Source organism: Tenrec ecaudatus, chromosome 7 (assembly GCF_050624435.1).
Source record: "Tenrec ecaudatus isolate mTenEca1 chromosome 7, mTenEca1.hap1, whole genome shotgun sequence".
NCBI classification, from domain to species: Eukaryota; Metazoa; Chordata; class Mammalia; order Afrosoricida; family Tenrecidae; genus Tenrec; species Tenrec ecaudatus.
The window spans coordinates 129,547,881-129,575,708 of NC_134536.1; the positions used below are offsets into that span (position 1 = coordinate 129,547,881).

General features: G+C 50.9%; 1 protein-coding gene and 1 non-coding gene across 9 annotated transcripts in view; both read left to right on the forward strand.

The window, feature by feature from the left end:
* TRERF1 (transcriptional regulating factor 1) overlaps positions 1-27,828 on the forward strand; it is a 262,302-nt gene that overhangs the window by 105,729 nt on the left and 128,745 nt on the right. The gene's annotated exons all lie outside the window — the stretch shown is intronic.
* Positions 21,011-21,173, forward strand: LOC142453857 (U1 spliceosomal RNA). The gene has a single exon (XR_012785440.1). It is a non-coding gene; the product is annotated as a U1 spliceosomal RNA (small nuclear RNA).

Consider the following 27,828-nt stretch of genomic DNA (forward strand, 5'->3'; position numbering starts at 1 on the left):
TCCTTCGAGTGGGAAGTGTTTAAAGCGCCTCGGCTCTGTTTTATCTTGCCATTGAAGTTTTTGGTTTTGTCTCTCCCTTCATGAGTCATTTTTTTCTTTTTCTTTTTTTTTTGAAAAGGTTACCTGACTTGGGGAGGTGGGGGAACCACGGCAGGAGGGCTGCAGAGTGGGGGGATGGGGGGGTGAAGTCAATGGCTCTTTTTTTTAATGGTGGTTCAGGCAAGAGACCCAGTTCACAATTCAGCCGGCTCTACACCCGGGGACCTATTTTTAAATCAAAGCCAAGTGGGAAATAACCTGGTGGGAGGTAGGGCCGTGGAGAAATGGTGTTGGTGTTGTTTATTCGCTAACCAAGTGTTCGTTAGAACCGCCACCTGCCTGTCAGCCTGGCGTAGTGCGGTGGCTGGCGTGGCTGCGATGCTGGAAGCCACGCGCTGGTCCTTCCCTGAAGCTGGGTTCCCGTGAAAGCGCACTGAACCCCCTGGACCACGGCAGGCACTTAACTCTTGGGTGGCAAGCTATTCAGACCATGCAATGCCAGCAACAGTGCCCGGGTCGTGGGCGCGGCCCCGCTCCTCCACGCGTTTGGGGTGGGGAGGGGGCAGGGCAAGGGAGTACCTGGACATCTGGGAAGGACCCTCGGAAGTGCCAAGGTACATCTTCCCTGAGAGGTGTGCAGCCGTCGGCAGTTGGACGCGTGTGTTTTCTAAGTTTGTCACCAACTTCCTGTTGGGGCCTGGCCCGAGGCTGGAGGCTCTGTGTGTTTGCAAACCCGAGCATTGACCGAGTGCCGTGCCTCTCTCACCCACCCTGGGCAGCCTGTGTGTCCCCTTGGCTGACTTTCGTTGCCCTGCCTTCTGCCCTTGTTCCTGCCAACGAGGCAATGCTGGCAGGAGAGAGGGACCAGCGCTCATTGGGACCCTTATGTAATGCCAGGCCCTGTGCTAGGCATCTCCCACGGGTCTCACTTTATGAGTCTCACAGCGTCAGAGAGGCTCCGTGGCCAGCCCAAGGCAGACCAGCCTTTTGGTGACAAGGTGAGAGCCCCTGGCTTCCAGAATCTGTTATAAAGACCAACTGTCGGATGGATCTTGATATTTTTTTTTATTTGGTTGGGGGTCTTGCCAGATGTTGTCACCGGGACCCCCGCTGTTTCCTCTCAAGTCTTCAGTGGATGGAGTGCTTCTGTCGCAGAAACGCCGTAAGCATCGCTGGCTCCAACAAACAGAAATGCTTTCTACCACAGTGCAGGAGGCACCACACGGGTGAACTCAGGGCACCGGCTTGAGGGCTGTGGATCTTTCTCTCCGTGTTGGGTCCAGGGGGACAGGTCTCATCTGTGGGTGTGGCGCCCTTGGAGACTCCAGGTGTCTTGTGTCAATCTTCCCTGGGGTCTCGGAGTCTCTCGGAGCAGGGGGCTGGGTCCAAAGGGCATGCTCCACTCCTGACTCTTCTTCCTTGATGGTAGGGAGGCCCCTCTGATCTCTGCTTGCCTGTTACGTCTCTGTCATGTCTCAGGAAAGATGGGCTCAACCTAATCCTGTCTGTTGCATCCTGCCCCATGAACCTGATCACGCCGATCAGTAGCATCATAGAGGTTAGGATTTACAACACCGAGCCTTTACGTCAGCTCACAGAATGGGGGATAAGCACAGGACACTAAGAATCAAGGCCCAGCCAAGGGGCTGGGGTAGGGAGATACACAGTTCAATCAGTAACACCCAGTCTGCTGCCGTAGAGTTGACTCCGATTCCTAACGACTGTATATTAGGTTTCCCACGCTGTACACCTTTACGGGAACAGATCGCTTGTCTTTCTCCCGGGAGCAGTTTAAACCACTGAGCTGGTTACCTGGCAACACCACCAGAACGCCTCGTTATTCAGATGCCACTTACTCTGCCCGAGGGTGATTTGGTGGTGCAGTGGTTCTGCATTGGGCTGCTAACCACAAGGTCGGCAGTTTGAATCCACCAGCTGCTCTGAGGCCTTCTGCTTGAACACGCATCCACTCCATGGCAGGGAGTCCTTTGTCAGCTGCGCACACTGTTGGCTTTCACCCCCCCACCCCCAGCCACCCTCCCTCTGGGACCGACCAGGAGGAGCCCTGGCTGGCATTTGGACTTGGTTAGACCAAGTCCCAGCTTCCCAGGCAGGGGTTGCTGCTGGTGTTAGTTGCTATGCAGGGGACCCCAACACATGCCAATACCATGTGTTACAGAGTGGAACTGTGCTTCTGGTCTCGACCGCCAGGTCTCTCCGGTAGGGTGCCACCCGGTGGGCTCACTGAGCCCACATTGAGGTTAGCGCTTCAGCATGCACAGGGTACCACCCCGCCACCTCCCAGGGATCCCGCCACCCCCACCATCCCGTCAAGGATGGCTCACAGGGACCCGACTTCAGGTTTCCGAGACTGCCAATCTGTATGGGGACAGACAGCCACACCCTTCCCCTGAGGAACACCCGGTGGGTCTGAATCACTGACTGTGTGGTTAGAGGCCCTGCCTTAAGTCACAGGACTCCTTTCAAAACCAAACTCACTGCCACCGAGTCAATCCCAGCTCACAGCGACCCTGCAGGACAGGGGAGAAACTGCCCCTGTGGGTGTCCGAGGCTGTAAATCTTTACAGGAGTAGAAAGCCTCGTCTTTGTCCTGCAGAATGACTAGTGGTTTTGAACTGCTGACTTGGTGCTTAGCAGCCCAACATGTAGCCTATCAGGGCTCCCAGGCATAAAGGATCACCCCCCCCGTGTTTGGGTGCACCCAGTACCGGCCATTCTGCTGGTCACCATGAGCTTCTTGCCTCATCCTGGCTTCTCAGCATGCCCACCTTTCCCTGAAGGCAGGAGGGGATAGGATATGGTGACTGTGAGGTCCTGTGAACGGGCTGCCGGGGAAGGATGCCAGGCTTCAGAGGAGAGACCAAATCCAGCTGCCCTCCTCCTCCTCATTGGAATAGCTGTTCCAGGGGGCCAGGGTCTGGGAGCTTCCTGCAAGGGAAGCATGGATGGGCAGCCCAACATGACAAGTCCCCGGGCCCCTCTCTTTCCTCTACCCGGTCCCCAGCCCAGCCCGCGGAACCTTCTGAAGCTTCCTCAGAACTGTTCTGTTCTGGCCGCGTTGCACACCGGTCTGTGCCCCGCACAGCGGACACCCGCTGGGCCTGGCAGATGACACAGACACTCATCTACCCTGGCCAAGAGCTGCCTGCAGTGAGCTCACCCAGCTGGGCTGGAGCTGCTTAGGGGACAGAGGAGGGCAAGGGCTGAGGGGCAGGGCTTCTCTGGGCAGGTGCTAGGGCCCGGGGTGCCCAGAGAGGGCTGGGGTGCCCCAAGCAGGTAGCACAGGGTGCCTGTGGAACACATGATCAGAGAACGAGGTGGCATCACTGATGAGTTCTTGAGGGAAGACGAGGCTTTCTGTCCTTCATGAAGAGCTGCAAGGGGCAGTCCCAGCCCGTCCTGGGGGGCCATCCTGAGTGAGAATCGGCCCGATGGCAGTGAGTTTGACGTGAGGGGAAAGCAGTGCACATAGATTGGCCCTCCTGGGCAGGTTCTGAACAGAGCCTGTTGAGTGTTAGGAAGGAAAAGCTGAGGGCTGGACTCCTGGTGGCTGAGTGCATGGATGGAAAGCCAGACAGGGTTCCCCCTGTGACCTCGGTCAAGGTATGACTTCCCTCTGCACTGCAGAGTCCTCTCCTGTAAACAGAGCCTGCTCAGGATGATGGCTTGTGGACCAGAACCTGTAAGACACCCAGTACGGAGTAGGTGCTCAGCAAATACAAGTCCTCTTCAGTGCAATTTCATCCCTGCCTGGGAGAAGGGAGGGGAGTGGCAAGTGAGGCTTGGGATCTGGGGGTCTGGGAGGAAAGTGGACCCCAAACACAAGCAGGTGGAGTGTGGTGGGGGTTTAGGAAGGCCGACCTCCTAAACGCAGGCTACAGGGGACCTGCCAGAGGGGAGCCTGCGCCCACTCCGAGTGTGCACCTACGCCCCCGGGTGGGTGCTGGGCCGTGCATGGAGGGGTCCAAATCCCCCTCCTGGAGCCAGTGCCGCAGGAGAAGGGTCTAGCAATCTGTTTCAGTCAAGAAGGTCAGGCTAAGGAAACCCCGTGGGGGCAGTTCTGCTGTCCCCGGGGTCCCTGTGAGCCACAGACAGGGACTGGAAGGCGCCCAGAAACAACAGCGGCCCTGGCCAGCCCAGTGGGCACTTCCCTTGTGTTGATCAGGGCCGGACCAAGCCCCGCAAATGAGGCGCCACAGAAAACTTTGGCAAATTTATTCGCCAAAAGAAATACCAAGCCCCTCAGCCTCAAACCCGTTCCCGTTCTGCCTTCCCTTCCACGTGTCTGTTAGAAGCCCGATATCCCTGCCCGCCGTCATTGCACTTGGAGAAGGAGAGAACCCGCCCTTACATGTACCCCCAGACCTTCTGGACCTGACCTCTAACACTTTTCCTCCAGCCTCATCCTTGCTCCTCCCCTGACTCCTGCCAGCAGGTGTTGCCCCGAGCATCCTGTCTGTGGACACAAGTTTCTGCCTAGGGCCCTGTGCCTCCGGTGGACTTTGCTGTGGAAGGCAACTGCCTCCCCCAGAAACTGGGGGACCCGAGGCCCCCCGCATTGCCACATCCAACGACACTTGGCCCTTATCTCTCTCTTCTCTTTGCCAACTTTGACTCCGCGGGCAGCTTCCGCCTCCTTGCAGCTTTCTTTTCTTTCGGCCTTACGACTGTTTCTTGAGCACTTACTAGGTGCCGGGCCCTGGAGCATACCAAGGTCCCTGTTCCCAGGGGGTCCGTCCTCTCGTGTGAGGGGAGAGGGTTTGGGTGGGGGTGAAAGCTACAAAGTCACACTGAGGAGGGGGGCAGGAAGGGTGCCAGGGTGCACGTGGGAGACCTCTGAGAAGGAGACATTAGCACAGAGCCCACGGAGATAAAGGGCGGCTGGGGGAAGGGCGGAGCCAGCCTGAAATGTTTGAGGAAGGCAGACTTTGAGGAAGGGCACAGCAGGGGCAGGCCACCTCCTGTGGGCGTCGTAGGTGGGCATTTCTGGAAACGTGGCTTTGACTATTGAGAGTTGAAACACACTGGGTGCATTTTGAGCCCAGGAATGCTTTTTAAACCCTCTCTTAGCTTTCAGGAGCTTCGATCAGAGAGGGGTGAGGATGGACGTTATGGGATCTATTTATTAAGAGGTGACTGCAGCAACTTGGCCGAGATGGAAGGAGCCTTGGAGAAACTTACCAGGCGCGGGTTCACATCCACCAGCTGCTCGATGGGAGAAAGATGAGGCTGTCTGCTTCTGTAGAGTTGCCGTCTCGGACACCCACAGGGGCCGCCCTGCTCCATCCTCCAGGGTCGCTCTGAGTTAGAATCACCCGATGGTAGTGAGTGCGTCACGATGCTGGTGTCATCTACCCAGTGGTTGCTGTGGAGGTGCTAAGAAGTGGCGAGAGTTAGTCCTGGACTTACGACTGTCAGTCATTTAAGATACCTTAAAGAAGAAAAAAATCTTCATTATTATTGTCATTGGTTATCAATATTTTTATAAACCCAACCTTGAAACATCTGTGCGGTATCATCGGGGATGATAAAAGCAAAAAGCAACTCACTACCAATGCGCCGATTCTGGCTCCTGGGACCCTCTAGCACCAGGTAGACCAGAGCGGCCCCTGTGGTTTCTGAGATGGTAATTCTTTATGGGAGTAGGAAGCCTTCCTGCTCCTCCGTGGAGCAGCCGGTTGGTTTGAACGACCGGCCTTGTGTTTGACAGCCCAGCGTGTAACCCACTACACCACAATAACACTGGCAAATGATAGGCCACTGTGGTTACACGCATGTAGCATGTCTGACTACACGGTAAGCTATGCGGAAGAGCAAAAGCAGAAAGTTTTTAAGTGCAATGCAGCGTAATGGCCTACGATGGGTACTACTACTTGTTCAACGTAAAGTTGAGGCCCTCTGCTGATGGATTGGATGTGGGGCGTAAGGGGAAGATGGGGTCGTAGTGGGTGCTGGGCTGGGAGGCCTGAATAACTGGAAAGCTGGAGCTGGTGGCCTTCATTCTCCTCAGTCCTCTCCTCCCTGGGGGGGCCTTTCTGAGCACCTTGGCTGGTACCCCCTCCGAGTGATGTCATCCGGAGTTCCATCTGTCGTTGCTCCCCTGACTGGTAGCACCTGTTCCCATGTGGAAGGCCCATCTCCTGAGCGTGTTGTTTGGGTCCCTCAAAGGCTCTGGCTCTGGAGGATGCTGAAGGAGGAAGACTTGGAAGCAGGACGACCCTGAGAGACTGACCCTCTGACCCCTGAAATGGGTAGCAACTCCACAAGCCTTGGCACCTACATGCCTCAGCACGGGGAGTGACCACTAGCCCCGGGCATGGGAAGAGCTGTGTGGAAAGGCTGTCTCTGGTAGAGAGGGCAGCAGCCAGCCTACAGCCACGAGGCCAGGAAGGAGCTGGGAGGACAGAGGTCCTCCCTGAACTCCCCTTGCAGTGTGGGAAATGCCCTGAGAAGAGCGGGGGGGGGGGGGCTCCCCCGTTCCTGGACACTGGAACTGGTCTGAGGTTCTGGATCTGCCTGGTGAGATCCAGCACCTTCTGGAACAGGGTTTGCCGGTCTTCTTGGACTCAGAGTCGTTGTGAGTCATTAAGGGCCCCAGGACGTTTGTGGGTGGTGGCTGGGGAGGTGTCGGGAGGGAATTAGAAAATGATCTCTGAGAGGGCACTGTCAGAGACAGAAGGGATGCTGGTGGCAGTGGGTTATACATGGGACGCTCGGTAGAAAAGTTAGCAGTTCAAACCTACCAGCCGCTCTCTCTTGTGGGAGAAAGAAGAGGCTTTCCAGGGTCATTGAGGTAGTTAGTTTATGGTGCCAACCTGGCCGATACACACATGTGGGGTTAACTGAAGGGCAGAGGGATAAATGGCTCAGTGAGCCTCGCCTTTCTAGTTCTCGGGTCTCTTGCTCTCTGATGATCACACCAGGGTGCAGCTGCCTTAGCCAGTCCCTGCTTCAGCTGGCAAGGCTCACTTCTTGCCTGAGGAGAAGTCACATGGACCTACCCTGATGCAGTCCTGGGTGCTGGAGCAGCCGTGTGGAGACCCCTGCCAGCACTGAGATGCTTACACATTCATTGCCTCAGCTTTCCTCCTGTAGTTGGCATCATTGCATCTGTTTTGTGAGATGGAGGAGGACTTTGTGGATTGGTGTTGGACATATGGGTTAATGTTGGACTTGTAGGCTTGGGCAGCACTGGGTTGGGATGTTTTCTTGATGTACACTTAACCTTTATATAAAACTCTGTTATACATGAGTTTCTGTGGCTTTGTTTCTCTAACGTAACCAGACCAACACAGCCATTCTACTTTGTACCAGAGTCGCTATGAGTTAGAATCCACTCCCATGGCAGTGGGTTTTGTTAAGTTCGGGGCACCTTTGAGCTGGCCCTAGAGCACTGGTTCTCAACCTTCCTCATGCCGCAGCAGCCCTTTCATACAGTTCCTCCTGTGCTGGTGACCCCCCAACCATCAAATTATTTTCGTTGCTACTTCATCACTGTAATTTACTACTGTTATGAATTGGGCGACCCCTGTGAAAGGGTCATTTACCCCCAAAGGGATCTCAACCCACAGGTTGAGAACCATTCCTTGTGATTTCTTGCTCTCTGCCCGTCTCGGTTAATCTCCCAAGGAAACGGGTGCACAGCCACGATTCCTTGGCCACGTCTCATCTAGAAAGGTACGTGAGATTCTAGGTGACTAGTGTTTGTGGTCAGGTGAAAGCCTTGGCCTGACAAGATGCCTGTCCTTACCTGATTATTAATTGTAGTGGGGGGGTTGTGATGGGGTGACGATATAAAATTTGATCCTTTTGCTGTGTGTTTGTGGGGTTTTGGGGGTGTTTATGTACCTTGTGTGAGACTCAAGGAGCCCTGGTGGTGTGGTGGGTGTACATTGGGCTGTGATCCTCAAGGGCTGCAGTTCGAAACCACCACCCACTCTGAGGAAGAAAGGAGAGGTGTTCTGCTCTTGTAAAGAGTTACACTCTTGGAAGCTCACAGGGGACGTTTCTGCCTGTCTATCGGGTCGGCATCGACTCGGCGATAGTGGGTGTGAGTTTTGTGAGCTATGTGAGACTCAGAGTTAGTCGCTGGCGGGTCTTTCTTCCGTTGTTCCTGCTTGTCACGCTGTCCTGGGGCTGCAGGGTCAGTGTTGGAGAGACTTGTGAAGGAGTTGCGGTGCGCAAGGCTGTCGGCGGAGTCGAGGGTCCCCAAACCAAAGGACTCGGCCGCGGCTTGGTCTAAAACTGCCCCTTCGGGTTTCCTCGGCGGTAGCCCTTGATGGGGGAAGAAAGCCTCATCTTTCTCCCACAGAGCAGCTGGTGGTTTCAAACCGCTGACCTTTAGGTTAGCAGCCCAATGCATCACCACGAGGCCACCAGGGCTGAATGGTGCCCGCCCGGGTTGGGCAAATGGCCCACGGCCGCAGGTACTAACCGAGAGCCTGGAGGTTCCCCCTACCCAGAGTCCCCTTGGAAGACAGGTCTGGCGACCTACGACTTTCTGGAGCACAGTGCAGTGCCGGCACACCCGGGTCCACTCGCCAGCAGTGGCTGTGCAGAGTTTAAGAGGAGCCTCAGGGGATCTTGAACCATCTCAGGGCTGACAGCTCCATGGAGCTGGTGCCACACCTTAGGCCCGAAAGGAAGAGGGGGAGGGCTCGTGAACAGAGCTGGGAGTGAGGAGGATCCCTGGTGGTGCAGTGGTGATGAATTAGGCCTCCATTTGCAAGGTCAGCTGTTCGAAACCACCAGCGACTCCTTGGGAGAAAGATGCCGCTCTCCACTCCTTCCTTGAGCTCCGGTCTTGGAAGCTCACTGGGGCTGTTCTTCCGGGTTCTCCAGGCCCGCAGGGAGTCAGCATCAACTCGATGGCCGTGAACTGTTTGGTTTTTTGGGGAGAGGGTACACCCCGTGGCTAAGAAAGGGCCAGGAGGACTGATACACACTCACTGGACTCCCCTCTCCGTCACGTCTCCCAGAAGCCAGTAGGCCAGGGAGCCCCATTGACAGAACCTGTGAGGCTCAGAGCAGAGGAGAGGAGGCTGGGGGGGGCGGTATGCATCTACAGCAGGGGTCCTCAAACTCTTTAAACGGAGACAGTTCACTGTCCCTCAGACATGTTGGAGGACTATGGTTTTAAAAAAGAAAATAACTGAACAAATTCCTAGGCACACTGCACATATCTTATTTTGAAGTAACAAAAACAAATGGGGCAAAAACACCCGGCGGGCCGCATAAATGTCCTCGGCGGGCCGCATGTGGCCCCAGGGGCCTGTAGTTTGAGGACGCCTGGTCTAGAGAGAAGAATGGAACACCCCTCACTGGCCCAGATGACCCGGGTGATACGGGAGGGGAAGTTCCCGCAGTGGAGTGTTTGGCTAGTTTGTGTGCATGAACGATTACATCCTTCTGTCCACTGCCTGGACCCCTGGCCGCGTGGGCCGACGACAGAGACAGGGCAGTCTCCAGTCCCTCCTCATCCTGTGTAGAGTTGAAAGGAGCCAAGGACGGCAAGGGGCTGAGTCCAGGCCGCTCGGTAATTCATTCAAGTGTTTCTTGAAAACCTAATGGTTTTCTTGGAAAGACAACACAAAACACTTGAAACTGTGAAGCCGCTGTGTGAAGCCAAGCCTGACCAAGTGCCAGGAGGCGGCGGCGAGGGAGGAGCGCTGGTTTCCCGGCTATCGGTTCAGACTGTGGGGCTGCGAACCTCAGGATCCCTGACTCGGAGAGCCTTCAACCCCTCCGGGTGCAGGGGTGCAAGCACCTGCAGAGTGGGCTGTGGGCTGCGAGGCCAGTGCCAAGTCGGGGCACAGTGATGCCATTCCACGGTGTCTGTTCACCCCCAGGCGGGCCTCTCCTGACGGCAGACGGCTGCCAGAGAAGGGGCAGCATCCCTTCTGGGAATTCTTTACGAGTTCAAGGGGTATCTGTCTCTCCTAGGCCTCGTTCTGCCCCAGCAAACCAACCTCGACTTTTCCTTGACCTCTGCGTGCTCATTCCTAAACCCTTCCCCAGGCCCGGAGGATGCCCTCCGTGGGAGAGTTGCGTTCCTGATGGGCTTCAGGAGGAGGAAGGGAGCTGCTTCCCAGGAAGCAACCAGAGCTGGTAGGAGAGCGGATCCTGGCCCTGGTGGGGGAGGAGGGACTTGGAGACTGGGAGTTGGCAAAGGGACATTCCCTACCTGGAGAGTAATTCAGTCACTGGGACTGGAATCTCCTGCGGCACGCAAAGAGGCTCAGTGTTCAGTGAAGGCTGGAGGTTGGAGCCCAGCCTGGGGATCTACCTCTGAAACACCAGCAGTGGGAATCCTTCTGAGGTGCACACGGGGTCCCCTGAAGTTGGAACCGACTCAAAGGCACCTGGAGTTTGCGACTAAAAAAAGTAGGGCCCACTTTGAATGCGTCAACAAACCCAAATTTTAACATTGTCTCAACACAATCTTTAACAAAATCTACCTTAAAAAAGACTCACGTTGGAAGGCTTGCAGTTAGCATTTGTTTTTTCACTGTACCTTACAATCTACAACTCTTTTGGTGGTTAAGTATGTCTTCGGAAGTTCGGCCTGATTCCTAATTTGCTTATTCAACCTTTTTACGGCCAGAGCGAACACTTAAATTCTGGGCTGGCAGAGATTAAATGACAGTAACGGGGTCCCTCATTTATAGCCTCGTCTATAAAATGGGGCGAGACGAGCACCCACTTTGTCGGTTTGTTGTAAGGATTAACTGAGGCCGTGCATGTAAGGCCTCAGCCCAGTGGCGGCTCCAGTAACAGTTACGTTTACTAGTAGCATAGATCTCCGAATGTTGTCACCTTTATGTGTTTATGTGCACGCTTAATCTAGGAAATTAGCTCTCTTCACACACAAAGCTGTCGCTGGTTGGCTCCGTTAGAGCTGAGGTAAATAAGGGAATTAAAATACTTAGTGGTTATGGATTTTAAAAAAATTGTAAGTGTGTGTGTGTGTTAATTAGAACTCATTTTAGGAAAAGCTTCAATAGAGACCAATTGAAACAACACTGTGGCAGCAGGTCCCATCCTTGGACAACAGGGATGCTTCCGCCTCATCCACGGTCTTGCTGCTGGGCTGTTGGATCTGTTTGCACATGAGTAGCCCAGCGTGGAAGAACAGAACTACTCCATGGGGGTTTCGCTGACTCATAGCGACACCCCCCCCCCCCATAGGACAGGGTGGAACTGTTCATGTGGGTTTCCGAGACTGTTCACTCTTTACCGGAATAGAAAGCCCCGTCTCTCCCTGGGAGCGGCTGGTGGCTTCAAACTGCTGACCTTGTGGTTAGCAGCCCGGTGAACAGCCGCCGTACCATCAGAGCTCCTTTTTTCTAGGCGACAGTCGCGCTGAGCCCTTCGCCCTCAGAGCGGCAGGGCGGATTTGAACTGCAAACCTTTGGGCTAGCAGCGGCCCAGTGCTCACCCGCAGAGGCCCCAGGAGTCCTTTCATGCAGTATGTCGATCTCTTGCGCATAATTGGAAACCTTTGCAACTAGACTAGTGGATGGCCTTCACAGCTTGTAGGCTGAACCCAGGAGGAGGAGGGAGGTCGGCTAGGGGATGATTGTAGAGTGTAGGGAGAAAGCTCCAACGTGACCAAGAACAAATGTTATAGGCCAAACACTTAAGAGACTGCGGCATTTGCATTTTCTCCCCTCTGGAGGTTGACTGGTGGCGCAGTGGGTATGCACTGGGCTGGGAGCCACAAGGTTGGCAGTTTGAATCCACCCACTTCTCTAAGGGGCAAAGAGGAGGTTTTCTACGCCTGTAACCAGTTGCCGTCTTGAAAACCCATAGGGGCAGTTCTTCCCTGATTTGCAATCGACTCGGTGGCCGTTAGGAACACCCACCAGGTGGATTTACCCTGCTCCACAGGGTCACAATGAGGTGGCATTGATGTGAAAGCAGTGAGTGTGGTTTTGGAGTTTTTCGAGTGTCGACTAAAACGAGACTTAATTTTTCTTAATAAGTAGATGGTTAACTAGATGAGAACTGACTGATCTCAATCAGGCGGTGTTATAGACACACACACACACACACACACACACATACACACACTGCCATCGAGTTGATTCTGACTCACAGCCACCCTGTAGTTTGAGACTTTAAATTTTTAAAAAGAGTTTCATTCACATGTGCTTCCCGTCTCATCCAATGCAATCATACAATCCTATGAAGAAAGTTGGGCGAATATCACCATGGTCCATTTCAGGGCATTTTCTTCTAGTACATCTTATTCCACCCCACCCTCCCCTGCCATGCCCCCAGGTAATTATTAATCCAGTCACTCTATAGACTTACCTATCCTGGATTTCAGGTACAGAAAAATCATACAAAACACAAACAGGAAGCAAACAATAACGACGACGGGATGGAACAGGAAAACCTCAAATGGAAAGAAAGCAGACAGTATTAAATCAGGAAACAACTTTCAGATGGATCAGAGGGGAGATCAAGTGTATAATCGATGGGCGCTCACAGCCTCATCTTTCTTCCGCGGTGCAGTTGGGTGGCCTTTCAGGAAGCAGCCCCGTGCCTCACCCACTATTCCACCAGGGTTCCTACGTGATAAACGTGGGGTCCTTCCACGTACATGTAGGGATGGTGCCTGCTCGCACCCGGTGAAGGATCGAAACATTGATGGGAAGGGCAGTAGGCGGGCTGGCCTCGGGCTACCAGTTAGATTCTTCAGGCCAGAGAAGGACATTTTAAAAATATAACCTCATCACTATAGAGCAGTGGCTCTCAACCTTCCTAAGGCCGCGACCCTCTCATACAGGTCCTCATGGGGTGGTGACCCCCCAATAATAACATTATTGTCGTTGCTACTTCATCGCTGTCATTCTGCTACTGTGATGAATCGGGCGACCCCTGTGGAAAGGTCGTTCAACCCCCCAAAGGGGTCGCGACCCACAGGTTGAGAACCGGTGCTCTAGCGCGTCACCGCAGAGGATCCTCTGGATGCCAAAGTAGAACGAAGAAGGGGCCGATCTTTCCATGGAAACGCCCCAACGTCAGGACCACGCTGTTCTTATTTTTCTGACATCGCCCGTAAAACTTGATAAAACTAGCCCTGCCTGGCATCTGCCCACAACCTGGCCACCTGGAGTCTTCTACGTAACCTGCGACTTTATGGGGTGGAGGATGGGAACCGCTTTTCCGAAGCAGCTAGAGGAGAGCCAGAGAAAGCCCCTCTTGGCACCCGCTCGCCGGCACTGTGTCTCCCTGCGGCCTAAACGGGTCTGGAACGGTTCACGTGGACAAGCCTGGAAGACGCCGATTCAGTCGATAAACGTGGAATTAGTTGTCCGTCATGTTGGATTGTCCGTTTGGTTTTCTACCAAGATGGAGGGGGGAAAAAATCTTGTAAGACTTATATAATTCCTATTAAATGGGTGTTAACCTATTTTTTTTCTTGTCCATTATTTCACCCTAAAAATGATCAATCCATTCAGCTTGATTCAGCCCCACGGGGACAGGCAAGTACACGCAAGACACACACCCAATCCCAAAGCTTGCTTCTAGCCCCAGACAGGAATGGGTGCTGGTGGGAAGTGCAGCTCCTGCCTCTGTCGGTTGCTGGCAAGTGTTAGTACTTGTAGCAACAATGTTTCTCGGAGCTGCCAAGAGAGTGTAACTTGTTAGAGGCTTCTTGGAGTCGTTAAGTAAAACCACAAACACATAGCCAGCCCCATCCCTGGCATCGAGAACAATCATGCAGAACGTTACTCACTCGGCTTCGATTCACATGCCTGTTTCACTTCGCCACAGACGTGTCTGGCCTTCCAGCAAGGGATTCCGCTTCCACGTTGGTTCATGACTGGTGTGAAAGCCACCTCCCTGTCCTTGTCGAAGGCAAGGACACTGACTGTTTACACACATGTGGGAAACCGTGGGGTCCAACCCTGGCACCCTCCCTCACACCGGAGAACCCCTGGGCCCCAGCGCGCATCACCTCGACCGACATAAGGGTCCCGTGCCTGGATCTGAAGCTTGTCATTGGACACGAACGAAGATGGGACTTCTCAAGACAAGGAAGGGCCCTTTGTCACGTGACGTATTCCCGTGGTCACACCTGCACTCTTGGGTCCGGTGTCCCCGTCTCCGTCCACTTCACATGCTCATGGGTGTTCCCCGGGCACAGCTCTTCCACGCTTTCACGCTTACTTCATTGGCCTCGCTAGGCTTTGCACATGTCTAGATGTTGGACGCGTTGTGTGGCTCTCTTGTTGTGGCCCCCGAGGATGTGGTTTTAGGGTTCCGGATCAAGGAGTCCTAGAGTCCAGAAGGCCCTGCAGTGACAAGCTTTGGCTGGTGTGGAGGGGGGCTAGGGCCCGAGAGTAGGGAAGGTGGCCTGGAAAACTAGGGGACCGTTCCCGCAGACTAGAGGTGGCCTTGGGTTCCACCAGGTGATCTCTCCTTAGGACAGGGGTACAGATGTGGAGGTAACATTTGGCCAGCCTGAATGAAATTTTGAAGACGCGGTATTAAATGTTCCCGACCATCTCCCGGGACCTACATAGTCCTGGCCACCACCTTCTGAGGCCACCTTCGTGTTTCCAAGAGGAGGCTCTTGGAACTAAAACCTGGGAATATGTGTTTGTCCGACATCTCATCACTGTGGCTGCGGACTCCCGCTGCCTGGAGGGGGGTGAGGGGGACAATACGTTGTAACCAAGCTCTTCCCTGTTTAATTCTGAGATCAATAGCTGGCATTATCATGATAAGCATATATGCACATGGTAACTACACACACACACACACACACAACCTTAGGCCAGATGGAATATTTCACAATATAAAAAGGCCTTTGAGAACTTTCAAGAGACAGATCATTCCCGGGCTGCATAAACTATTCCAGGATTTGGGGGTGGGGAGTGGGCCGGGGAAGCGATGGGAGAATTTTCAGGTCGTTCTCTCAAGCAAACACGACCCTGCTATCAACACTGGCAAGCTCCCAGGAGGAGGCCCTCCACCAAGTCGTTTTGCAATGTGAAACTTCCAGATAAAATCCTACTGGAGAGATTTCAACTCTACTCAACTCAAATTCCCAGCCACCGAGTCTGTGCCCACGCGGTGCAGACCTCACTAGACAGCTAGGACAGAGCAGAAGCACCCCGTTGGGGTTCACAAGGCTGTAAATCACTGCAGGAGCAGAGAGCCTCCCGAGGAGCCCCTGGTGTGTTTGAACCCCTGATCTTGCGGTTAGCAGGGCACTGCTTATCCTCCAGTGTCCACTATAGCGCCTGTAGGTGTTTCTCCATCGCGAAATAAGGTTATATTTCTGGAATACGGGGTTGACCACACACATGCGCATGCACACACCCACACACGTTGTTGTTGTTCTTGTTAGGTGCCATCAAGTTGGTTCCAGCTCACAGTGACCCCATGCACAACAGAAAGAAGCACTGTGCACCCCTACACCATTCTTAGAATAGTTCTTAGGTTTGAGCCTAATGTTACAGCCACTGTGTTCTTCCTTCTTGTCCAGAATCTTCCTTAGTCTCTGCCCCTCTACTTTACCAAGCATGGTCTTCTTTCCCAGGGAATGGTCTCTTCTGGTAAGGCCCAAAGGATGGGAGATGGAGTTTTACCGCCCTTGTTTCTAAGGAGCACTCTTTCGAGGCAGATTTGTCTGTTCTTTGGGCAGTCTGTGGTACTTCCGGCCCTGTTCTCCAGCACCACAATGGAAATGCATCAGTTTTTCTCCGGTCTTCCTTATTCATATAGTATTCAATTTCCACGTGCTTATGAGGCAATTGAAAATACCATGGCCTGAGGCAGGTTCTTTCTATCTCTCTCTCTCTCTCTAGATAGCGATGTGGATCTGGATATCTAGATTAAATATATAGGCATATATACCTATATACACATATACGAGGGGGTACCCCCCCAAAAACTGGCATTATTTTTCCAAAGATATATATTTAAATTTTTTTTACAAAACAACCTTATCACCTTCAAATTGCTCTCCATTATACTTAATACATTTGTCAAATCTGTGATCCCATTCTTGGAAACATTTTTCAAACTCATCTGTTTAGATGGCTGACAGCACCTCCCTCGTTCTTTTCTTCACCTCTTCTATGTCATCAAATCGCTATTTTCTCATGTCCCTCTGCATTCACAGAAACAAAAAGAAGTTGCACAGAGTGAGGTTAGGCGAGTAAGGTGCATGGGGCAAGAGATGCATGCTGTTGTTTGTTGTTTGCTTGCCAAAAATTGCTGCACTGAGATTGGCTGCGTGATCAGGAGCATTGTTGTGGTGGCAAAACTAGTCCCCCGTCTGTCAAAAACCAGGCCTTTTTTTGTTGCGCACTGTTAGGAAATCTTTTCAGAACCTCTAAATAGAAAGCTTGACTCACAGTCTGGCCTGGTGGAATGAGCTCCAAATGTCATGTGGAGTGGGCATTTTCATCCGTTCGGGACATTGATGGACATCCAACGAGGTTTGTCATCAATCAACATTTCACCTGTTTTGAAATGGGAAACCCACGTGTATACCTGAGTTTTCCCACTGTGGTGTCTATGTAAGCTGTCTTCGGCTTTGCAAGTTTCTGAGGCATTTTTCCTGAGCAGGAAACAAAATTTCACAGCCACACCCTGTTCTCTTAAATTGGCCTTCACAAAAAAGATGAGGCTCAAGCGAAACTGCTTTTATGAAAAAAAAAAATCACTGTGGCCAGAGAGATCCTTCCCAGGTGAGATCACTGAGTGCACTAACTCAGTGTGATTTGCCTAGCGGGGAAAATACACATTACGAAAGCTCCTCTCCGCCAGTGCAATTCCAGTTTTTTTTGGGGGGGGGTACCCCCTTCGTATTGTAAGTTGGTTCAGTAGAAATATGTAATAACCTCATCAGTGACAAAGTACATTTAAAATAAATTCAACTTCTAAGTTTTAACAAAACATTTAAAAGGCAGTATATGAAGCCACCAACTCATTGGTAGTCTAAGGACGATTGTATTCATACAGCCCAGCAGCCTGTTTATTGATTGACAACACCCCAAGGCATCAGTGGTTGCCCTCTAGATCAAAACAAGGTAAGTAGTATTAAGCATTTTTTCCTTGAGCACTAACCAGCACAGAAAGCCATCCAATAGTTCGGCTCCGTGCAGATAGAGTGCTTCATGGTAGACCAAGAACATGTAAAAAGATGAACTGAAAACCCGAGTTTTGGTTGATGAGAGTAAAAGGAAGAATGGGGATTCTCTGCAGGTAGCTCACGAGGCCTTTGACAGTCCCGTGAGGATGTTTAAAACTTCACAAGATGCTGGCTCGTCTACCAAAGGGGGTTCTCAAAAATGTCATGGGGAAATGGCACTGAAAGTTGACAGAATTTCCCCCCCAAACTTTGTGAAGCCCGTGTGTATTTGGAACAATAAGTCGGCAAGAGTGTCGAGGGGATACTGACATTGTTTTGTGTGTGTTGGGGGGTGGGGGGAGTCAGAGCTATTGGAAATGACCATATCTAACATAACCAGCTTCTGAAATGCGTTCTAAACCCTTTGTCAGCGAGGCTGTGGGGCCAGCGTAGGAGGAGGAAGTCCGTCAGTGCACCAGTGCAGCCCCGAAGCAGACCCTCCTGTAACTACTGGAGTACAGGATTTAAAAAGTCATCCCTTAAAAGAGGCAGACAGGTAGGGTGAGCAGGTATAGGTAGGCCAGTGGAACTATATCGACAGTCATATGTAAGACTGACAGACAGGTGATCTATGTAGGGCCAAGGGGCCTTCATGAAGTTCATGGAAAATGTGGCATGAAGAGATCATGGGATTTTCCCCGTGGGCTTTTTGAAGCTCCCGCACCCATGTAGTCGAGCAAATGGGGGGCCGAGTTACGGAGACATTTTCACTTTGAGGGAATGAGTCTCCGGTGCTGGGGGCTCAGTCTTGGGGGGCACTAGAGAGTTAAAGAACACAATGGGCAGAGGTAATGTCCTGCATCAAACTTCCTTATTTGGTGGCTGAGGTCTTAAAAGCCTGTGAATAGCTATTGAAGGTGCGACTTCTGGAACAAAGATGAACAATAAACTTGAACAAAGATGAGTGAAGACCAGGAATTCAGCGGTACCTGAAAAGGATCACTGTAGAAGGTCTTGGAGAGAGCGGTGGGAAATGTAGAGCCGGCCTCCCCATCATTATAAAACAAGATTCCTGGCCTGGTAGAGACTGGTGGAATCCCCAAAGTACCGTCTCCGGTCACCCTTCAAGCCTGGAATTGAACTTACCTCCATGACCCAGCTTTCAGCCACGCAGTGAACAGAATTCTAAGGTGAACAACCACCGCTTAGAACTAAATACCAACCAGTGTGATCAGCCGGTCAGCATTTGCTCCGGGATACGACTCAGAAAGAAGGTGGGAAGGGACACGACGGAAGAGACACAGTTCACGGGGGCCGGGGTGTGTGGTGGGGGATTCTCTTGCATCTGCAGGGATTGTAATCAATGTCCTGAACCAAAAGGTGTGTGCCTTGTTGACTAGAAAACCAATTTGTAAAATTCACCGAAATCGCAATTAAACAACAACAACAAAGAGAATACGAATCAGTAGGGAAGAAAAAATTTATTCAATAAGTAATGTTGATGCCTATTTAAGTATTTGGGGAGGAAAAAAATCATTTGGGCTTCACCGACATGAATTACAGATGGGTTGAACAATTATGCGCAAGATGTGAGGCACGGGAAATCGATAGGATTGACTACTGCGTAGAAACAAAAGAGAAACATTTCGAAAGAATAGCCAATTAGGCGACAGGAAAATCAAAGATTTCTTCATGTGAAAAAACAACAACAACAGTGGGGAAACAACTGACTCAGAAAAGGCTCTGTGGGGACGGTGGCCATTATGACCTCCGGTATGTGCAGCAGAGCCCTGGTGGTGTTGTGTGCCAACCCCAAGGTCGCCTGTTGGACACCACCAGCTTCTCCACGGAGACAGCCAAAAGATACTCGCAACTGCAGAGAGTAGTTCCCATCTCAGAAACCCCCGGGGGGCAGTTCCACCGAGTCCCAGAGGGCGGCTGAGTCAGAATTGATTTGATGGCAGTGATTTTGCTTTTTGATGATGATGATGATGAGGAGGGCCACTCATCCAAATGAAAAAGAGGAGCACGGAATCCTTGCTAAAACTGGTCTAACGAAACAGTCACAGACGACATGCAAGATACCGCCAGTCCAGTACCATTTTACATTCAAGTAGATTCCAGGGGCCTCGGCTGAAGCAGATCTCCAAGTCTCGTGCCTGAGAACCCTCTCGTGGGGTCTAGCGTCTTTCAGCACTTAACCACAGCATCACCAGAGCTCCTGCCTAAATCAGCCCCCTGAAATACATTTCCAATGAGATGCTCCCCAATTTCTTATGGTTACAATATTATAAAGCAATTTAACAATGCGGTAAGGACCTGTGTCATTCATACATGTAGTTCATCCCAGCAATACCGCTTGTGTGGACCTTCTCCCCCCTGTCCGTCCTTACAAAAGAGATCATCCAAAAATGTTTAATGAGCTACTTACACCGATATGCTCCCTGATGCATCATCTACACAGGAAACACGTACCACACACAATGGGTAATAGCTGGGTATCCATGAAATAAAATATGAGCCCTCCTCCCAGCGTAATATTCCACTATAATTAAAAATGATTTTGAGGACTATGTGGCAATAAGACAAGGTATTTACAATACGATTTTATGTGCAAAAATTGCGATATAAATTGTGGTTTAATCTCACTGCGGAATACAACTGGAATGCAGCTATGTTGCCGAGCTGTTAAAATGAATGAACAGCAGCTGCATCCATCAACATGGACGAATCTCAGAGCCTCACATGGAGCAAACAGAGCAAGCTGCCGATCACATACAGCATGCTTCCAATTACATAAAATTCAGAGGCATGCACAATGAATGCTGTATATTTACTTTCATTATGCGTGCAATAAAACCTGTAGGAAGATAAGAACCATAAACAGCTCAGCATCCTGGTGGGAGGAGAGGAGAGAATTTCTTCCTTAGGCTGAGTGAGTGATGGGCGTGACCGTGTATCGTGGCTGGGTTTTTTTCCGCAACTTTCTCATAATTTAAAGCCGTAACCGTGTATTTAATGGAAGCTTTTACTATCTGTCTGTCACACCTGTGCAGTGGTGGATTGTATGTTGCTGTGATAGTCTAAGCTATGCCACCGGTACTTCAAACACCAGTAGGGTCACCTATGGTGGACAGTGTCCAGCAGAGCTTTCAGACTGAGACACACTTAAGAAGAAGATACCTGGCCATCTAATTCCGGGGGGAAATTGGTCAGTGAATCCTTATAGCTCACACTGGGCATTGTCTGACGTAGTGCCCGATGATGAGGTTGCGAAATACGACTTGGGGGAGAGCCGTCTGTCCAGAGTAGATCAACCTTAATGATGTGGATCGACTGGAAATGGAAGAAACGGCCATCGGAATGTTCAATGTACCAGGTGACGCTAGGAAAACTGGAAGTCCTCAAAGATGAAATGGCACACGTAGACATCAATGTCCTAGGTATTCGTGGGTTGAGATGGATTGGTAAGGGCCACGTTGAATTAGAAAATCATGTAGTGTATTACACCGGGAATTGGAAAGGCAAGGTGTCTCGTTTATCGTCAGAAAGCATCTCTGTCTTGAAGCACGATGACCCCTACGCCTCTAAAGAAGACCAGTAGAGGGGAAATAGATTTGGACTGTAAAAGGGAATCATTGTTTGGAAAAGGTATCAGTCCACAAATAGCCACTGAGCATATTCCTTGCCTGACGCATCATTGACCTGAGTCTATTCCGGGGAGCGGAGGACAATAGCTTTCAGGCACTAAATTTCAATGAATTGCCGAAATGGTGGAGTTGGGAAAGCTAGGATTACTTCCTTTCTTCCCCTGTACTTCCTTTTTCCACATTCGTGGTCTGATTGTAAAAATAATGCAGCTGGCAGGGGAGACGCCATGATCAGGAAGGGGGTTTTCCAGGGCGAGGCTCACCCATTGCACTCCGGGTGTGCCGACCCCTGAGATCTCCCCAAATGAGGGAAACTCGACTGCATAATGTGTGGCAGTGGGGGACTGCGTTCGAGCTCTCCCCTGAATTATTTTTTTAAATAAATAAAATAATGCAGCTGAGGAAATTACTCCTACGCCCCAAATAATGTCACGCAAAGCCGATTACAAACTCAAACTAAAATCTCTGCGTACAGGAAATCAGAAGGTAGAGGAACAGGTTCAAAGATACCACAAGTCTGTAATCAGGAAATTCTGTGAGATGCAGGACCCGTTTCAAGAATAAGCAGATGGCATATGAAAAGGTAGAGCTAGCTGGAGGTCAGACACTTTAACAGACTCAAGAAATATCCACCAGATGTGAGTGTAAATCTTATTTGGAACTAGTTTCAAACAGATCAACACTTATGACACAATTGGAGAAATTGGAATATTAATTGACATTTAATAGGCCATTTAAATAGACATGCACAATACGTTGTGCATATGATGTTGATAAATTATTAGGGGTTTTAGGTATTTTTTTTAATTACAATTATTTATGAACATGTGAGATAACTAGTATCTATTTTAAAATAATCCAGTAGAGGGTTTGGGTATGTTGGAAACTTTTTAAAAATGCTTTCTCTTTTAGAGATATGCATTTTAGTATTTATGAATGAATTATATACCCAGGACTTATGTTAAAATAATCCAGTGGGGATAGAAGGCAGGAAGGATAATAAGTGAAATAAGGTCAGCTATGCAAAAGAAAATAAATGTAATGCATGTTCATAGTTTAAAATTTACAAAAGGTAGAAAGGGATAAAGAAAGTCGCTCAGAATCCCACCCCCCTCAGAGATAGCTACTCCCCACATTTTGATAAAAATCTCGCCATTTCCCTTATGCGTTCACAGCGCGCGCACACACACACACACACACACACACTGTGCCAATTTTTAAAATGTGTTTTTTTACCCCCACGGCACTCTGTGATGCTCACCTTCCCTGACAGGATTGCTGAAGACAAAGTGGGTGCATAAGCAAATGTGAAGAAAGCTGATGGTGCCTGGCTTTCAAAAGATATAGTGTCTGGGGTCTTAAAGGCTTAAACAAGCGGCCATCTAACTCAGAACCAACAAAGCCCACATGGAAGAAGCCTGTGTGATCATGAGGTGTCGATGGGATCAGGTATCAAGCACCAAAGACACAAAACAACAACAAAAACATATCGATGTGAATGAGGGGAAGTGCAGAGTGGAGACCCAAAGCCCATCTGTAGTCAATTGGACACCCCTGTCAGAAGGGCCACAAGGAAGGATGAGCTAGTCAGGGTGCAGTATAGCACCGAGGAAACACACAACCTTCCTCTAGTTCTTTAATGTTTCCTCCCCCACACTATCATGACCCCAATTCTACCTAACACAGCTGACTAGACCAGAGCATGGGTACAGATCAGAGCTAGGAACACAGGGAATCCAGGACAGATAAACCCCTCAGAACCAATAATGAGAGTAGTGATACAAGGAGGGTAAGGGAATGCACGGAGTAAGGGGGGACTGATCACAATAATTGATGTATGCCTCTCCCCTCCAGGGGAACGAGCAACAAAAGTGGGTGAAGGGAGTCAGTGGTCAGTGTAAGACATTAAAAAAAAAAGAACTTGTAAATGATTAAGGGTTAATGGGGGAGGGAAAAAATGAGCTGCTACTAAAGGGCTCAAGTAGAAAGAAAATGTTTTGAAAAATATGACAACACATGTCCAGATGTGTTTGACAAAATGGATAGAAGTATGGATTGTATAAGCGTCCCTGATAAAATTTTTAAAACTGTGTTTTTTGTGTCTTTCTTGTTTACATGGTGAGCACCTTTATGTGTCACTACCACCTATAGGTCTTTGGCATAAATTGTAATGGCTGTGTATTATTCCAATATGTGGAGAATGGAATCCGTCAAAAGGGGCTTCCCGCTCATGGTAAAAATGAAATGAAAAGATAATGGGGTTCCTCCATGAATGGTTTAAAGCCTCGTGTGTGTGTGTACATACATACACACAAATATATTACAGTAATAGCTTACTTAGCCAGTCTGTTATGGATGGCTATATAAGTTATTTTCCTTTCTATCCTATTCAAGCAGCACTGTGTATTTTTAAAATTATTTCTCTTGGACAAAGACTTTTATCGGAACAGCCAGCCTCATCTTTCACCCTTGAAGAAGCTGGTGGGTTTGAACTGCTGACCTTGAGGCTAGCAGCCTGACTCATAACCTACTTCACCGCGCTGTCCTATCCGCAGGGACAGACTGGACAAAGACCTTTAAAAGACTTTTTCCTTCCCTCCGTCATGTCCACTCCCTCACTGGAAACGTCATTTTAAACCCCCCGTGCACTCTATCCGATGACCTGTTTCATCGTCCTCTCAGAACCCTCCGTCCCTGTAGTCTCCATGTTTTCAACTGCTGCCACTACAACAGTCAGCGTCTATTCGTTTGAAATAGTTTTATATGTGTATACGTCATCTGTATTTCCTGCCTTATGAATAGATGGTGTCTTTTCCCTCCGTTATTGTTTATGTCCGTCACGTATTGATTTCTGAGGGCTCTTTGCACCTGTAAGGATTGTGCTCATTCCTCTGTGGATCCCGCTGGACGGCTCCTGTCAGAACAGAGTGCGCATGTTACATAACGTTCATTTCTCCCCTCCGAGTTAATGGTCTTTTCATCCCTTATGAGCAATCATTTATCCAGATTTGTTTGAGTAGATTTGCCTAGTGGCTGTGAATCTAGTGTTTCCCTTTGATTCCTGGTAATTTAAGAAAATCCATATATTAACTGAACTACTCTCAGTAATTCGATGTTTTACTGGGATTTCATTATGTACGTTTGCCACCTGAAGTTCCCTTTTTTATTTCAATAACTTTTTGGTTAGTACATAAAACCACGTAAGTGTTTGCGGTGAAAACCGTGTAATGGGGACAAGAGTAAAAACGTTTCCATTTATGCATCATTGAACCAGCCTTCGGTGCCTCTGATCAGATGTGAGGAGTATTCTGTATGTGTGCAGTTAGGGGGACACTAGCTGAAGTCACATGAAAACCCAAATGATGGTTTAACAGAGTGGGACGTTATGTTGCCCTAACTCCAGTGTAGGTGCTTCTGGTGGGCGACCTGCTCTTCCCTGTGGAGACGTGGGCCACGCTGCGCAGGGCCCAGGCTTAGAGTTTTCTGCATCCCGTGACCAGCCCATGGAGGGAGAGGGTACGCAGAAGGCGCACCATGTTCTGGCCTCCACAGCCGGCCAGTCTGCTCCTTCCACCCACAGCCGGGTGGGGAGGCCTGGTGGTGCGGGGGTTAGGTGTTGAGTTTGGAGCCTCAGGAACCACCAGCAGCCCCTCGGGAGAAAGACTGGGCTCTGCACTCCCCTGAACAGTTACGGCCTCGGACAGTGGCCCAGGGTGGCGCTGAGCCTGCACGGACTTCAGAGCAGGGAGCTTGCTTTGGGTCTAGTGTCTTGGTGGGAGTCGGCGTGTGGTGCCATCTCCGTGCCAGAGATGGAGTCCTGGTGGCCCGGTGGTTAAGTTCTCGGTTACTCGGCTACTCGGGAGTCCTGGTGGCCCGATGGTTAAGTTCTCGGCTACTCGGCTACTCGGGAGTCCTGGTGGCCCGGTGGTTAAGTTCTCGGCTACTCACCAGAAGGCCGGTGGTTTGGCACACCAGGGGCGCGGCTGTAAAACGATGCAGCCGCCTGCTTCTGTACACAGGTAAACGCACACTTCAAACCCGCTGCCAGGGAGTGGATCTCAGCTTGATACCAGCTCTCTAGGACAGGGTAGAATTGCCCGTGTGGGTTTCCAAGATCGTAGCTCTTTATGGGAGTAGAAAGCCTCAATTTTCTCCCGAAGAGCCGCTGGCGAAGGTACAGTCACGAAAACCCTAGGGAACACTTCCGCTCTGTCCTGCAGGGCAGCGCTGATACCCAGTGGGCAACGTGTTTCGGTTTGGGGGAGGCTTTAGATGCAAGGGAGGCTGGGAAATGTAGCCCCTGCCTGGGCAGCTCTTTCCCAGTGAAACCCCTGCCCTGCGGAAAGGGGGCCTGAATATTTGTTGGCCATTTAGCTGAATCTCCTCCCATTCGTTATGCTGATCATGTGAACGACATATCTCTTCTTCACACAATGGAATCATCCTATTACACGTTTCGAGCATTACTATCATTTTGTCACATTTCCCCGTCTTTAAATCTTTCCCGAGAACGCGGTTTTTGTGAATGCTCTTGTGGTATTCTCTGCGCCGATGCACGTAACTTAGGTAGCCACCGCGCTGTTGTGGCACAGTCAGGCTTTTCTGGATTTTCATTCTCACGAATAGTGCTGCTGTAAATGTGCTTGTGCATGGATCCTCGAGCATTCCTCTGATTATTTCCTGGGAGTGCGCATGCTCAGTGTCAACGCTGGTGATCCCTGTGACCAGATGGGCCTTCAGAAAACCAGGTGAGGTGATCTTGGAGATTCATTCCAGAGCACCCTTGGCTATGTACTGGCTGTTGGAGTTGTTTGGATCTGAAGGGTCAGTTGGATAGTTGAAAGTGGTGCTGACTTGTGGCATTGAACATCTGTGGCGTTGAAAGTGCATTGTATTGAAGCCTCTCCAGTTTATTGCAAGCTTTGCTTATTAATGGGTTTCAACATTTTTCCCCCTTTTCCTGAGGTTGTCAGTAGAGTGTGTGTGTGTGTATGTGTGTGTGTGTGTGTGAGAGAGAGAGAGAGAGAGAGAGAGAGAGAGAGAGAGAGAGAGAGGTGTGTGTGTGTGTGTGCCTCTGTGGTTCCGGTCCCAATTTTATTGTGGGGTGCTCATCAGCTGTCAGTCGTGCCTCTGTGGTTCCGGTCCCAGTTTTATTGTGGGGTGCTCATCAGCTGTCAGTCACTTGCCGGAGCTTTGTGGTCAGTTGGTGCCTGAGCTCGTCGGATGTTGCTTATCTCCATACCGAGCCCACCTTTGCCTTGGTTTGGCTGCATAACCGAATCCTCTTGATGTGTGACTTCACACCTGCTGATCCTGCCCCGTTCCCAGGGTGCCTGGCATTCCTCCCATTTCCCCAAAACCAAGCAGCTTCTTCATTCTGACCCACCCTATGGTTTGAATGTTCTTCGTCTGAGTTTTATAGGGGCCGGGGTCATGAGGAATCGGAATCAACCAGATGGCAGGGGGCTTGGCTTCGTTTATAGGGGTGGGGTGGGGTGAGGGGACTCAAAGCAGGGAGCAAGTATATGACTTGACTACAAGGATGCCGTGACATCCACTTCTGAGCAGTACTCCTTCCTGGGAACCATGCAAGAGATGGTGAGGCGGGCTGCCCCGTAGGTGGTCTCTGAGCACCCATCATGGAGCTAAGTGAGTGGCGGCAGGCCTTGGCTGTTTTCCTTGCTGGGTTTTATTAAAAACACATGTGGATGGGCAGCCACCCCAACAGGGACTCGGAGAATGGAGTTGTAGCCCCAGCCCCGCCACTAGGCAACCCTGTGACCCTGAGCATGGCCCCTGTCCACTCAGGGCCTAGGTTGACTCTTCCTTGAAACATGGGGAAGGGTCCCTGGGTGGTGGTCATGCTTAAGCTGCTCGGTTGCTAGCCGGAGGATTGAGGCGCTGTGGAAGAAAGGTCTGGCCGCCTGCTTTCCCAAAGGTTTCCGTGTGATAGTGGCGATGCTCTTACGCTCGAACCTCAGGGCTGTGCAGGGACGTTCTCCGGGAGGCCTCTGGCGTGTCCTGATCTTGTGTCGTGTGGTGGGGCCAGGAGGGAGGAGACGGTCCGCCCCTCTGGTCACCCGAGTGATGCGTGAAAGAAATCACTCCAGTCGATCTCTATTGAAACTCTAATGTGATCTAAATGTGATCGTCCCCTAATACAATTAGAGGAATCTCACGTGGTTTTTCCTCTAAAGCACAAATGCCGCACCCCTTTTAATTGTAGCGGCCAAATCGAATTCTCCTCCCAGATTAGATTGCCAGCTGGCTTCGTTTGAACCGGCGCGCGGTCCTGCAGAGCCTGAGTAATGTTATTTCAAGAGGTACAAGACATCAGGGGCTGCCGATGCTGTTCCTCCGGGTGAGCCGGTGGTTCTCATGTAAGGGAAGAGGGCGCATCTGGGAGAAAGCGTGCATTAGCAACGCCGGGACTGAGGCTCCCTGCAGTTAGCGTGGAGGCCGGTCCAGTCATCACAAGGCCTACTGGTTGTCTTGCTTGGTTTCCCCGCCACGTCTTCAGCCACGTCAGGACAGTGGGCAGGAAGGGGCTCCCTGGGTGGAGTGGGACCACAGGGGCTGGGTGTTGGGCTGGAGGGGTCTCTGACATTGCATTACCCGCCGCAGTTGTTTCTCATCTTGTATCACGTAGGCGTTGGGTTGGCTGGAAACCTCTCAAGTTGACTTCAGCCAAAATAGAGAAGGTGTGACTCATGTGCCTGCGCAGCGCAGGGGGAGACCCTGGAATCTGGTGAGGTTTGATGCAGGGCTCACAGTAGGTACCCAAGACCCCGTTTTTCTCCTTCAACACTGGTTCCTTTCTCGGGTGTGGGGTCCCCTGCTAGTCCAGAGATGGTAGCCCCCGGCTCCTGCATCTGCAAGATGCCTTGCGTTTTTCATCAAGGACCCACCAAGGGGCTAGGATTGAGCCTGCTTAGGCATGGTCAGCTACCAGCTGACCCAAGCCCTGTCCGTGGTAGAGCTGGGCCAGATGTGGGATCTTTTGACTCCTCTAGTTTCTCT